Raw genomic sequence first — 12976 nt, forward strand, 5'->3', positions numbered from 1 at the left:
AATACGTTTGTAGTATTATGCAGCATACTCTAATACGCCAATGTACTTTCTATGTAGACCACCCATATTGCATTCACATTACAATATCGACCTAAATACATTTCGTTTACCCCAACGCAGCGGAAGTTCAACATCACTTACTAATGCCAACAGCAATACCTGTATCCGGTTACATTTCTACTAGCGCCTGCCAAAATATTTCTACAATTACAATTTGTTTAACTAGTTCAAACTGAACAAATCCACCTGGTCTTTCTTCGCTTCACTCCTCACTAAATAAAAAGGTTTATTTTTTCCTTAAAACGTTACAAATTCAGGTTTCTTTTATTGTCTAATAATTAAGTATATAACTTTGTTAAAAACATCAGCTTCGGACTTTAAATGTTCACAACTTCAAAGAATTAAAAAAATATATATAAAGGGAGCGCGTCCGCGATTGCCGGCTAATAGTACTTGACTGCCCGATTCGTGCATTGGTTGATAGTGATGGCGCCTCGTCGGTGTTGGCGCCTTCCAGTTCGCCGCGTACGGCTGCGCGTGAGAGTGCCGCGTGCCGCCGTTTAATTTGATAACGTAGGCGGCTTAAACATCCTGCCCGCCCTGCAGGGAGGTGCTAGTAAGCACCTTCTGCAGTTCCTGCAGGGCGCGGATGGTAGTATCTAAGGCGCGACTCGTATTGCGCCGTTGGCATTGCGCCGTTTGCAGGCCTTGAGGGGTGCGCGCGATCGTGCGCTTGGCCGTCTTCGCGAGTTTGGGGTTGCCGCTGTTTTAACTGCAGGATGCGCCTTTTAGGCGCTGCAGGCGCAGGTCGGTGTCCTCTCTTTTTCCTTCTTCGGCTTGGGTTTCGGCTTGCGTGCAGGAGGGTGTGATGTGCCAAGCCGCAAATTTTGCACGACCCTCGGGAGTCGCATTCCCCCGTGGTGCGCGTGAGTGCCAAGCAATTGAAACAGTAGCCCTGTGCCCTGACCACTGTAGCACGCTGCGGTGGCCGCATCGCCTTAAAAGCCGGGCAGGTCCGCAGCGCGTGGTAGCGGTGGCAGAGCCGACACTGGAGGCAGTTATCGGTCTCTGCTGTGGGAGCCAGTGGGCATGCTGGTCGAGACACCATGATGGTGTCGTCCTGAAAGTACAAGAGCAGAGAGAGAAACGAGAAGTAGTTGGATACAGCGGATGATACGGAAATTTAATTATACAGGGGAAACGTATATAAGTTAGAGCGCTGTGCTCGAAGAGTGCTCCATTGGAAGGAAGCACAGTTTAACTAAGGGGCGCATGACAAGCCCATTTTGGGTGCGAACCTCTACAACCCGAACATGGTTGTCAGGTCCGAGGCGAACGTTCTCGATTCGTCCCAGACGCCACTCGGTGGGTGGGAGCGAATCTTTTTTAATTGCGACGAGGTCGCCTGGTTGAGGATTTCGCTGTGGCGTTTGCCATTTATAGCGCTTCTGAAGGTCCTTCAGATAATCCTCTTTCCAGCGTCGACTGAATTGGTGATGAAGCGATTTGAGTTTTTCCCATCGATTTATCCAGGAGAGGTCTTCCGCGTTTGGCTCAGGAATGGCTAATAGCGGCGCATCTCGAAGGAAGTGACCCGGAGTGAGCGCTGTGAAGTAAGCTGGGTCCTGGGATAGTGAGGTTAGAGGCCTCGAATTGAGAACTGCTTCAATACGCACCAACAGCGTCGTGAATTCTTCGAATGTAAACTTGTGGGATGCAGCGGTTTTTTTGAAGTGGGTTTTAAAACTTTTTACTGCGGATTCCCACAAGCCATTTACTCCCCTGGGGGGCATATTTCTGCACAATGTCCGCAGAGCATTCGTTAAGAAATTTAACGAAGTCGCGTTCGAGTGCGCGCTGAGCGCCAATGAACGTTTTACCATTGTCGCTCATAATTTTTGAGGGATAACCTCGTCTGCCAACGAATCGGGCGAAGGTTGCGCGAAAGGCTTCGGTGGTGAGGTCCGAGCTTAGCTCGAGGTGTACTGCCTTTGTGGAAAAACAGACGAATGCGGCCACGTACCCTTTTATGATAGTGGTCGACCTCAGCACCGATGCTTTTATTTGGAATGGACCTGCAAAATCTACTCCTGTTGTGCAAAAGGGTAGTGAGAAATTGTAGCGCTCAGGTGGTAGAGCTGCCATTATTTGCGTGCGCGTTTTCTGTTTGAAAAGCGTGCACGATTTGCATTGGAAAATGCATTTTTTAATAAGGGGCTTTAGTCTTTGTACGTAGTACTCTTGCCTCACCATTTGGAGCATTAACCGCATTTCTGCATGAAGAAGCAGGCGGTGTAAAAAGTCCAGATACAACTGGCAGAGCCTTGAATCCGGAGGAAGGATTACTGGATGCTTCTCGTTGTATTGCATTGTAGAATGTTCCAATCTTCCACCGATACGTAGGAGTCCGTATCCATCCAGAAATGGGTCAAGAGCCAGAAGGGAACTCTTTTTGCTTATTGCACACAAGCCGCGTTTTCGCATGTTGCAACTCTTTGTACGCCAGATGGGGATTATGTGTTGTTGCCACCGATTTGGATTTGTTGCAGGCATTGTTCGCAAAGCGGAACACGTATGCAATCACACGGAGAGCTCGAAAGTATTAGGAGAAACGTTGAAGAATATCGTCCTCTTCCTCGAGTGCGTGATATGCTTCGACCTTGCGTTTCTCGGGTGGAGAAGCGCTACCTGCTTTCGGCTTTGGCCACGCCGAAATGTGGCAAGAAAGCCATTGTGGTCCGTGCCACCAAAGTGAATAGCCTATCAAATCATGCGGCTTGCAACCACGTGTGCCAAGATCAGCAGGGTTGTCTTGGCTAGATACATGGCGCCAGGTGCCGCTGGGAAGATATTCTCGAATTTGAGAGGTACGGTTGGCCACATAAGTCTTCCAGGTCGATGGAGATTTCTCTAGCCAGGCTAGTACAATCTCAGAATCTGACCATAAGAATGTGTTGCATGCTTGCAAGTCGAGCTGTTTTCGAACAGTTGAAGCCAGTTTGGCGAGTAGGACTGCACCACATAGCTCTAAGCGGGGTAAGCTTACAGTTTTTATGGGGGCAACTTTGCCTTTCGCAACCAAAAGTGAAGATTTTATTTGATTGCCCACATGTGTGCGGATGTAAATCGCTGCGCAATATGCTTTTTCCGAGGCATCACAGAACCCGTGGATTTGGGTGTCTTGCCCTGGAATGACATTAACCCATCGAGGGATTTCGATGTGGCAAATGGCTGGCAGATTTTCTGCGAAATGTTGCCGTTTTGATAATGTTGCGGGTTTGGCGCTTTCATCCCAATCGCTGCCATCCAGCCAGATTTCTTGGAGAAGCATCTTGGTCTGGATCATAACTGGCGACAGCCATCCTGCCGGGTCAAAAAGTTTTGCAACAGAAGATAAAATTTGTCGCTTTGTGACCGCATTTTGGGTGTGTTCCGGCAGAATGGTGTATGAAAATTTGTCCGTGAGCGCGTTCCATCGTATGCCAAGAGTTTTGGTATTGCAATTGCTCTCGAATTTCAAGAAGTTGGAGTCTAGAAGATCCTCCTTCGGAAACTGTTCTAATATGGCCGGGTGATAGCCGTTAGTTTCTTTAGTATGAAACCAGCTGGTTTTAGGGCTTTATCACTTGAACGAGTGATTCAGTGGCGTTATCGATGGTATGACTTCCGGATAGGATGTCGTCGACATATGTTTACGTCTTGAGAATTGTTGCAGCCAACGGGAATGTCGCTTTCGTGTCATCGGATAGATGATGCAACGTACGAATAGCGAGATATGGTGCACAATTGACGCCGAATGTAACCGTTTTTAGATTGAAATCGCTAACATTGGAGTTGGCCGATTTGCGAAATAGGATTCGTTGAAAATCTTTGTCGTCCTCGTGTATAAGGATCTGACGGTACATTTTTTCAATGTCTCCATTGAACACATACTTATGCATGCGCCACTGTAGAATTAGTAGCATGAGATCTGGTTGGAGAGTTGGACCAGTGTATAGCATGTCATTCAGGGATTTTCCTGACCCAGATTTTTTAAAAGGCGTTGAAAACCACACGAACTTTGGTGGTGACCTTATCTGGTTTAACTACCGCATGATGTGGCAAGTAAAATGAGAAGACCTTGCCATTCGAAGTTATTTCGCATGGGTCGGCAGATTCCATGTGATCAAGGTCGAGATATTCTTGCAACACATTGTTGTACATTGTACCTAACTCCCCCTTTTTCTGAAGCGATCGCTCCACGCTGAAAAACTACTGCAGAGCAGCTGGGCGGGATTTGCCGAGGGAGAGTTTTTCAGGAAACTCTTCCTTGAATGGAAGTCGCACAATGTATCGACCGTTTGGTGCACGTGTCGTTGTTGTTGCGTATATCTGCTCACACGCTTGATCCTCTGGGAATATCTGTGGAGGTTGTGGAATTTCCTCCTCTTCCCAAAATTTCCTCAGTTGAGAACTGAGTGTCTCGTTTGACGCTTGGACTTGCGTCGAGACTGACACAACATTTTCAGTTATTGGACCACTGAGAATCCAACCAAAAATGGTTTGTTGCGCAAGTACGCTACCGCACACCTTTTTCATACCTTCCAGCAGAATTTGTGGAAGTATGTCGCTGCCAATGACCATGTCAGTCTGACCCGGTATGTGGCAACTGGAATCAGCGAGCTCAAGGAGTTAGACTGCTGCAAGATTTTGCGATTAATGGTGGATGTTGGCAGATTTTTTGTCAGTTGCGGCAACACAATGGCATGAGCCTTTATCCTTTTCATGGCCTTGGATGCAACCAGTGTCAAAGGACAAAGCTTGGAGGACTTTTGTACGACTTGTACACCCATGCCAGAGATTTCGAACTTTGAATGTTCGAATGGAAGTTTCAACCGTTTTTGAACTTTCGAGGAAATGAAAGTTCTTTCCGAGCCCTGATCAATAAGGGCTCTCAGTTGAAATAATTCCCCTTCGTGTTCGACTGCAACCATAGCAGTAGGAAGGAGAATTTGGTTATCATTGGCTGCATGCAATGATTGAACCGGTGCGTGTTTTGAACAACACGGTAGCTCGATACAATCGGAGCTATTCTGCGTTTGTCGAACGGGAGATGTTGACTCAGCAGTTGTGTGCTGCACGTTTGGTGCATTCGTTCGCGGGGTGGAACGTTGAGCTTGTGGGCTCGCATGCAATAGCGTGTGATGCCGTTGATGACATGTCGAACATGACCACTTTCTCGTGCACTCATTGATTATATGAGTGCTGCTAAGACAGTTTGTACACAGCTTAGCTTGGTTTACGAATTTTGTCCGCTTTTGCACAGACATTCGCTTGAATTGTGGACAGAATGTAATAAGGTGCGGGGAGTTGCAACATTGGCAAGTTTCCTTTTTAGATTCTGCCACAAGGGTTTGCGTCCTGTTGAAGGACCTGTTTTGCGCAGAATTTTGATGAGCGACTGGTTTTTGTTTGCTTGGTTGAAGCCTATTGACTCTTTCAACGACTTCATATCTCAAGGTGAGAAAGTCGTTCATTTGTGACCATGAGGGTAGATCTCTTCGAGAAGAGAGAGATTGTTCCCAAAGTAACAGGGTTGTTTCTGGGAGCTTTGATGAACAAATGTACACCAGAATCGGATCCCAACTGTCTGGCGTAACTCATTGGGAGTGAAGGACGGATAGGCAGTTGTTGATTGTATTTAGCAGTTTCTGAAGTTCCTCACTGTTTTCGGATGGAATAGTGGCAAGAGTCAGTAAGGATTTGATCTGGTTGTCAACCAGGATCCGCTTGTTTTTGTATCGTTACCGTAAAGCTTCCCAGGTAAGGTCAAAGTTATCATCGCTCAACGCATATTGCTTGACGATGGAGCCGGCTTTACCTTGCGTTTTGTACCGGAGATGGTACAATTTCTGAGCACGGGAGAGCCTTGGGTGGTTAATGTACACCGCTGTGAACATATCACGAAAAGCGGGCCATTCTTCATAGCCACCATAAAAGGTCTCCGTGTCGCATGCTGGGACTTTGAGGTAAATATTTGCGTCAGCCGGGGGTTGTTCCACGCGGAGTGGTGGACTCGGCGTTGCCATCATTTTGATCAACGAAAGTTGATCGGCAATCTTTGCTTTTGTCACTTCATACGTATCAAGGCAGGCGCATTGTTTGCCTTGTACTGAACTCTTGAAGTCTTCAGGGGAACTTTCGTCTGGTTTCGAAAATACCAGATCGTAAACCGATTGAAGTCGTGCCCAATAATCATCTAGTGATTTGTCCTTTATCATGAGATACGATTCAGTGTGATCCTGAATCGGTGCTTCGTTAAATTTTGCACAGTATCTCATCAGATTGTCAACTGATTTGGATTTCCGGCGGGGGGATGTTGACCTTTTCTTTGGCCGTTTCTTCCTTTGGGCCACCTTTTGGTTTTGTCCCGGCTTCGGACGTTTTTGGGGGACTGAGAGGCATTTTACGCAAACTTTTGGGTTTTCACCAAAAAAAACCGAATAAAATATTTGTCCGCTCAGAGAACGTTCGCAAAATTCGAAGATGGAAAACTCTTCGTGCCACAGAAATTTAGAAAAGGGAATTCAAATTGGTGGCGGTGTTTGTGTTTTTTTTGTTTTTTTTTTTTTTTTTGTTTTTTTGAACAATAGAGTTATAGTACTTCACAATAACACTCAAACTGTGCAACGAATAGCTTGCTTAATAACCGCACTGATTGATAGCTCAATGAAACTCTACTATTCAAAATAATACTGCTATTGCTCGCTAGATATCGTCTTAATAGCAACTGCTTGACAACTCAAATCAAACTGAATTACTTTTTACTCGCTTGTGCCGCTTTTATAGTTTACGCTGCATACATCTAGGCTCTTCTATTTCCAGAACTTACCAACTATTTCGAGTGTTTATAGTTCTCATATAGTTTCTACTTGTTTACAATTTTCTACTTTTCAGCGTCTCTAAGATGTATGTGAGTTTGTAGTTTACAGTCTCTCGCACACACATAGGCGTATAAGTAAATGCATCTGTTTGTGACATCTCTTTCGGCTGCCTTATATATGTGTATACATGATTTGATTATTGACGTAAATACTGCTTGGCATGGCCTTAGCATCGCCTTAGTGATGGTATAGCTTAGTGACGCTAATATCTGTGACAGTATGTATATATGTTTGTTTGTGCGAACGTATGCACGTGAATCAGATGAGCTTCTCTGTTTATGTTTACAAACAGAAGAGTTTGTTTTGATTCGCTTCTTCGTCGCTTTAATGTCGCGTTTCTTTGTGAAGCTGAGTGCGCTTGATTGCACTGTTGGGAGAGTGCAGCAAAGAAAAATGAAAAAATTGCAAATATGAGAGAGGTTGAGAAATTTGATCAGCAGTACACAGCTCTCGTTGCTAATGTAGCTATATGTGCTGGGAGAATGTCGCTGGAAGAACGACTTGAACGTGTGAATAAACACGTATGATGTTCTCAGAGTATGAATGCTGGAAAAACAACTTGAAATTATTTGTACATGTATGTAAGTATGTACGTATAAATATTATGATTTTTATATATGCTGGCAAGCAAGAAAAAATCACTTGGAAGAAGTTGAACTGTATCGACAAGTTCAACGCTCTGTGCGAACAACGGGGTAAACTCAGCTTTAGAAGAAGTTTTTGCCGATATTGTTCTTGCACAGTGGGTTTGAGTAGGCAAGTAAACTGCAATTTTTTGTCGGTTAAATACCACTAGGAATATGTATACATATATATATATATATATATATAATTGGCAGATTTTGCCTATTGGTATAGCGGAATATTTTCTACCAATTTTTGGTTGCAAAAAAGTTGCAGTAAAACCAACGGTAAGAAAATTTCCGTAATATTCATGTATATATGTGGATATATATATATATGTTTTTGCAGTTTACACAAAATAATATAACTTTTGTGGAAAAAAGTTTTATTATTTTCTATATTTTTATGAAAAATAAAAACTGCCTACTCACCAATGCCTGTATGTTCTGCTCCGTATTGTTGCTGTCTGCTCTGCTTGTTGTTGGTGATAAGCTGGCTGTTGTTGCTGCTGCTTGGTTGCTTAGGTAAATATGATTTTTGTGATTTTTTGATTGTTTTTTGTCTTTTCTCAAAATTTTCAAAAGATTTTTTTTCCTTTTTGTATTCAACTCTTTAAAATCCTTTTAAATATTCGGGTATATGTATATATTTATATGTACATATATATTTTAGCTGCTTTTGGCCAAACACTTTCCACCTCGTTCGCAGGTTTAAATAAAAACGCAAACGGAAACTTGATTTTAATGTTAATTTTTCGTTTTTTTTTTGCAACTAAAACAAATTTTTTTTCCAAAATAAAATTTTTTTTTTTGACCTCAATTTATATATTTTTTGTTTGCCAATATCTCTATGTGTATTTTGAACACACACTGTCACTTTATTTTATGTTATTTTGTGTGGTTTTTAGGTATATATTTTTGAATTTATTTAAAATTTTTTTTTTTTTTAAATATGTTTGATGTATGTATGTAGGTGCGCTGCGTTGTCCGTATAGTCAAACAGTTTTCACTACCCACTGCACTTATTTACTTCACTTTTAAATTTTTTTGGTGAACGTGAATACGATTTTAATAATTAAAATTAAGTTTTTAGTGCGGGCCAAGGATGGCTGGGAAGGACCATGAACAAATCCACCTGGGCTTTCTTCGCTTCACTCCTCACTAAATAAAAATGTTTATAGTTTTTTTCTTAAAACGTTACAAATTCAGGTTTCTTTTATTGTCTAATAATTAAGTATATAACTTTGTTAAAAACTTCAGCTTCGGACTTTAAATGTTCACAACTTCAAAGTATTAAAAAAATCTATATAAAGGGAGCGCGTCCGCGATTGCCGGCTAATAGTACTTGACTGCCCGATTCGTGGATTGGTTGATAGTGATGGCCCCTCGTCGGTGTTGGCGCCTTCCAGTTCGCCGCGTACAGCTGCGCGTGAGGGTGGCGCGTGCCGCCGTTTAATTTGACACAAACTAATATGCTGACTCAGTATGTAAATGTTAAGAATGTAATGTATTAGTGTTAGTGTAAATACGTATGTGCAGAATAGATAATTGTGTATAAAAGGAAAGAGAATTTCAAAATAACATCAATCGCATTTTAACGTTATACTTCAGCGTTCAAAAAACATTTTCGTCTTTTCGTTCCAATTTATTACAATGGCATCTCTATATACATATATCGATAGTTGGCAGCACACTGAAATTCTAGCTGTCATTCTTCACTTCTTGTTCATACTTTTATACCATACACTTGTGCTATCTATTTCTGTAACCTGTATAATTATGTTAAATTAGTTAATACGAAAAGGATAATGTTGAGAAAAGACTGAAGTATATACTTATAAAAATAATTCACAACAAAGTTGGCAACGAGGTGAAAAATTATAAAAAAACATCAAATTAACAAAATGGATGCCAACAGTTTGCCAATTTCATGGCGATTCAACAGAAAATTCTGGAAACAATGACCAGCAACGCAGTAACAGGTTTAAGTGGAACTGAAAGCATAAATCTAAGCTCCAATACAGCACTTGATCCTAATTTCGAGTCATTTGACGCCACAAAGGAATCGTTCCGGAATTACAGACAACGATTTGAAAATTATACCAAAATGAAGAACGTTCACACAAACAACAAATATTGTGCAAACCTTTTACTCAACTCAATTGGCTCAAAAAACTTTAACATTGCCTTGGCCTTGGTTTCTCCTAAATGTCCGAGTGACCTGGAATATAATGAACTGGTCACACTACTTCAAGCGCATTTATCGCCACAACAGAATGTTCTAGTCGCACAACATCAAGTTTTAGCGAAATATCAAGGCAAAAATCAATCAATAGCAGACTACGTCGCAGCTTTGCGAAAGGACATTGGCGATTGCGAATTCGAATGTACATGCTAAAAGTCCATTGCAGACATTTTTCTTCGAGCGCAATTCATAAGGGGAATCAAAGACACCGGTATTCGTGACCAGCTATTACAAAGCCATAAAGAGGTAACGTCATTTAAAGACATCGTAACAAAGGCACTTGCGTTAGAAGCACCCAAAAGTGATTCAAAAGAACTCTCACAAAAATTATTCAACCAGCATCTGTAATAGACCGTATAGATAAGCTCCGACTCGTGCATACTGACCTGGCCAGAAATATTCAGAGTGCCTTTGAAAAATCAGCACAGCGCAGCAGATTAAAGAAGTTCAAAGTAGGTGACGAAGTATATCGTCACAAGTTTGTTCAAAGCGACAGCTTGCAGAAATTCAATGCCAAACTCGCACCTGTTTTCGTCAAATCCTCAGTTATTGCCACAAAAGGAAATTCCATGTACAAATTATGTGACATAATTAATGGCAAAGTAGGTTGGTATCACGGAAAAGATATAAAGTAATGCAAGGGTTAACCTTGGCAAATAACTTCCAATAAAAACGCATTTAGTGAACGCTACAGATATATTTTAATAATTCCTATCTAACCATCCTCTTCTAAAAAAATCATGCCACCTTTTTCGTGTCTATATAAGGCACAAGTTTTCCAATATCGGTCTCTTTTGCTGGATAAAGTCTGCCTTAAATGTATACTCGCGCGATGAGCCTAGTACCGGCCAAAAGGTAAAAATCGTTCAGAATTAAATTCCGCAAGTAAAGCGAAAAGTTAAATGTGCGCTAATCCTCCCTAGAGGAACAATAATTCGGTGTTTCGAAAAGTTAAACGCGTAAAACCGCAATCTAATTAAACCCATAAGACTTTCAAGGTCAATCATGGAACGGGACTCGCAATAAAAACCAGGATTGGGGCTACATCATCATCAAGTTCACCATGGAAAACTCGCAAGCTTGGATACAGTGACAAAATTTTGAGCGTTAAAATAGTTTCATAAGTGCATTATACTTAAACCCTTTAGAAAATTTTAAGAAAAAAAATGCAGTCAAGAGTCGTGAGAAATCGAGAAATTCCAAGTTCCTCTTAACTTCCAGTATACGCTCAGTTTTGTCGCGAAAGGAACGGAATATAGTCATAATAGTCTGAAAATTACATAGTTTTCTAGGTGAAAATCGAAAAAAATAAAATAATAGAAAAATTTAAGTTAAACAAATTTCAAAATATAGAATGTTCAGAAAAAAAGAAGCACGGAAAAAGCAACTTTTAACATAAAAATATGTAAAAATTAAATCTTTCGAATAAAAGTATAAATATGCGGATATGTATACTTACTTCTGTAAAATAACTTAAAGAAACAAGTATATATATAATATGAAAGAGAGGGAAAAATATTGTAACGAATTTGCTCGCAAATCCTCTTATGTGCCCTTCTACTAAGTTCGTATCACTAAACTGTTGAATAAATAACTCCAATATTGAATAATGCAAAATGGCCTTTATTAAAGTACTTCACAATAACACTCAAACTGTGCAACGAATAGCTTGCTTAATAATACTGCTATTGCTCGCTAGATATCGTCTTAATCGAAACTGCTTGACAACTCAAATCAAACTGAATTCTAGCGCCTCTACAATTGTCGCCTTTTATACTCTTTGATTTCAACCTTCGCACCTTCTAGGCGCTTCCAGAATCTACTAGTCCAGTAGCTCTCAAACTTCTCAGCTGTAACTACAATTGCACAATTTTATAGTTTTTCTCATTGCATACTTATAGGAGTATCTCAGATATATGCATGTATTTGTGCATTGACTCTCCGCTGCTCGTATACGTACATGGTACATATATGTAGACGCAGTTATTGTTTCGTTTATGTAGATACATGATGATTGAATTATTGATGTGCATTCACGTCACTGCTTAGCATCGGCTTAGAGCTGGCAGCACTCCTTAGTTTTGCTAATATTCGTAACACTGCCCTCCACCTAAGTCTGATCGTCCCGGTCAGACAAATCTCTCGATCTAAACGCTGCTAGCATCGCCAAATGTACCACTCTTCTACTCCGTGGTTTCTCAATGCTTTGTATGCGGTAGATGGTATCACTGATCTTCTTCACAACCTTGTACGGGCCTTCCTAACTGCACCGAAATTTGGATGGAACACCTTTCCGCCGGTGAGGGTTGTATAACAGTACCAAATCTCCCGCCAAGAAACCTTTCGAATTATTATTCTCATGGTACCTGTGTTTCATCGTACTACTCAATACCCTGGTTCGTTCCTTCACACTCTGTTGTTGGGCCGATGAACTACTTCGTAGAGCTTGCGCTGGACGGGTTTGCTTTGCATAATCAGTAGTGCGCTCTGGCTTGAAACTACCCTCGCATTCTTTCTCGGAAATTCGTTGCTTCGTTTTCCTGCGTCTTTTAGGTTTTGTCAATGCCAGTGTTTCTCTCGCAGATACTTTTGATTTATTTGGCCCATTCGATCTATCAACCTTTGCCTTAGAATTTCGTGGTTTTTGTCGAGTCTTTTCCACCAGTACCCGATTACTGCTGAACCCTTTTTCCAAACTAAAGTTAAGTGGTATGTCCTGGTTCTTATAGCGCATAATTTTTCTCCGCATATCGATCCTGATGTCATGGTCAACCAAGAAGTCCACTCCCAATATGACTTCATCAACGATCTCCGCCACAACGAATTTGTGTAGAACCATGATTTTTCCAATTAATACCTCACATACCACTTCGCCTTGGACTTGATTATACTCGCCTGTGACCGTACGCAACCTTGCTCCAGGTAATGACTTTATTCTCCTGTAGACCAAATCAGATCGAATCAAGGAATGAGATGCCCACGTATCTACAGTCAGTACACGCTCTTTACCATCCACATTCCCTCTGATGGTAAGACTGCTTGATTTCCTTCCAATCTGCGACACAGATATCACATGACATTCAATAGCCGGGGCAAGTTTTCGTTCTTTACATCCGACACGCTCTTGCTCATTTCCGCCAGCTTTGCGTTTACGGCCACCCACATTGTTGGAGCTATTGGGACCG

Source organism: Eurosta solidaginis, chromosome 3, assembly GCF_040869045.1.
Source record: "Eurosta solidaginis isolate ZX-2024a chromosome 3, ASM4086904v1, whole genome shotgun sequence".
NCBI lineage: Eukaryota > Metazoa > Arthropoda > Insecta > Diptera > Tephritidae > Eurosta > Eurosta solidaginis.